General features: G+C 30.5%; 1 protein-coding gene across 1 annotated transcript in view; it reads left to right on the forward strand.

The window, feature by feature from the left end:
- DENND1A (DENN domain containing 1A) overlaps positions 1-2,509 on the forward strand; it is a 581,826-nt gene that overhangs the window by 164,367 nt on the left and 414,950 nt on the right. The gene's annotated exons all lie outside the window — the stretch shown is intronic.

Below are 2,509 nucleotides of genomic sequence, written 5' to 3' on the forward strand. Positions count from 1 at the left end.
ATGTATATAAACAGAACATTTGCGAAGTCAGCATTTTTTACATGTGAATTCAGTGACATTGGTTTTGTTCATCATTTTGTGCAACCATCACTACTGTGTTTCCAGGTTATTCCATAACCATTGATGGACACTCAGAAGCCCCTAGCTAAGACTCCCTCTTTTTTCTCTCTCCCACCCCTGGCAACTGTGAGCCACTTATTTTTATTATTTTTTGAGATTGTGAACATATACTTCCTTATTACAAGAATTTAAAAAACTGCAGAGGAAAAAGGAAAAAGAAAAATCATCCATCATTTCACCACTCCAATAATGACTAGAGGTGTCTTCTTCCTTGAATTGGGATCTTGCTGTAGGTATAGTTTTATAACTTGGTTTTCCATATATTATATTGTGAGCATCTTTACATATCATTAAATATTCTTTCCTGAGAGTGTTTTTGACTGCATAATTTATTTGTGTGAGATTGATTTATAAAGGAAGATGCTCCTAGTAATCTGAAAAATGTTTCTTGCTAAGACTTGTGTTCTTTTTTTTTATTTTAAATGCATATGTTGTAGTATATTTGTTTTTCAGCTAATTAAGCTAGTAGTGTTTTTTTTAAAGTCACTTGTTTTTTGTCTTAACATCTTAGTTATTACCCAGATTTTGACAATAAAAAATTGTTATTAGCTTCTAAAAACAATGAACATAAAATTATGGAAATAGTATTACATATCTTAGTTAAATCAAGTGACAGTATATTTAGCTTACTTTTCCTTTCCATTTGTCAATTCATATTTTTACATCTTTGAAATAAGTAATCACCTTTGTTAGGATAAATTGTATTGTGAAATGCAAACATTACAATACTGTAAAAGGGAGCACTTTTAAAATTAGATAGCAACATAAATTTTTATTTTGAGTGTATTACATTCAGAATGAAAGCAAATTATGTACTTTAAAACTTTATATAGAAACTTAGAGAATTTGTAAAAGTTGTAGAAAATGTGAAATTCTGTATTGCAGTGTGATGGAAATGAATTGATTTTTTATTTCCTATTTATGAACTAACTGCTAGCAATCTGAGGGAAAACCAAGGACAACTGTTGTTCTTTAACTGAATTCACAAAATTTAGATAGCCACTATCTTATAGATAGCCATTATCTTATAGATAAGAGATTTCTATAATGCAAAGCAATATTTATTTCAGAATTAATTCTGAGAGGCATCATTTATGGTTTCTAATCCATTCTGTTTCAGATGCTTTTGAAGTAAAGTGGGAGGAGCTTTGTATGTAGGGTTAATTGTCCCATTGTTCATTTATTCAGTCTGGTATTTTAACTAGCTCTTTCTGTGTATTAATGAGTCCAATATGCAATGAAAAATGTTTGGCTTTAAAAGCTAGACACAAAAAAAAATTATTTAAAAATATGGTGGAAAAAGAAGTTGAGTGAAATTCATTTTCCTGTAGTTTGTTGCCTGAGCTCTTACAATAATCACTGGTTTCCTTTTTTTTTTTTTTTTTTAAAAAAAAGTCATTCCATAGGAAAATAAAACTTTAAGGGATAAAAACCAAAAGGCAAACAAAAACAATTCCAATCCAAAAAGACACTAAGGGATATATGATTGCTAATGTATGGTTTTTTGCTGAGATATGACTTTTACTCTTACCCCTTTAAAAAATGAATTTTATGTATCAATTCTAGATAAGTTTTCATTTATATTCGTTCTGTTTTCATTAATGTATGAAAATATACTAAATGTTGATGATTTTCATTGAGCAAATATATAACCATTGTCTTCTGACCACTGGAAACAATACCTGTTTTGATAAATACTTTTTTCATTCTTTTGAAAATTCCCCAGAAATTATAATTTCAGGTCTTTTAATTTGAAGGGGTAGTACTTTCTTACAGTGAGATTCCCCTGAACTTGTTCTTTCCTGTCAGTATTGTGTATAACAGTAAGAACATTGGTGCTATACTCTGATTTGATAAAATATATATTTTTAAAATTATAAATGTTTTCATTCATCTGCCATTTTTCTTTGTCTCAGTTACTTAAATGGTAAATTGAGAAAAATACTAATTCTGAATATTGTGAGAATATTGTGAAGATTAAATAAAACTTCTTTATAAAATTCTTTTTATATGATATATACTCCAATTGTTTAATTACCAACCCTGTGACTTCTTTTGGTAAATATGAAATATAACTGCAGACAAAACAGGGCTTGAATTTAAATATGTATACATACACCTATACATACATATAAGGAGCTCTGGTGGTGGAGTGGGTAAGGTATTTAGCTGCTAACCAGAAGGTCAGTGGTTCAAACGCACCAGCTGCTCCATGGGAGGAAGTTGAGGCAATCTACTTCCATAAAGATTTACAGCCTTGGAAACCCTGTGGGGGTTGCTGTGAGTCAGAATCAATTTGATGGCAGTGGATTTACATACACATACACGGAGTTCTGGTAGCATAGTGCCTAAGGCACTTGACTGCTAACCAGAAGGCTGGCGGTTCAAA

Source organism: Orycteropus afer, unplaced genomic scaffold (genome assembly GCF_000298275.1).
Source record: "Orycteropus afer afer isolate SDZICR_OR568_19922 unplaced genomic scaffold, OryAfe1.0 scaffold00037, whole genome shotgun sequence".
NCBI lineage: Eukaryota > Metazoa > Chordata > Mammalia > Tubulidentata > Orycteropodidae > Orycteropus > Orycteropus afer.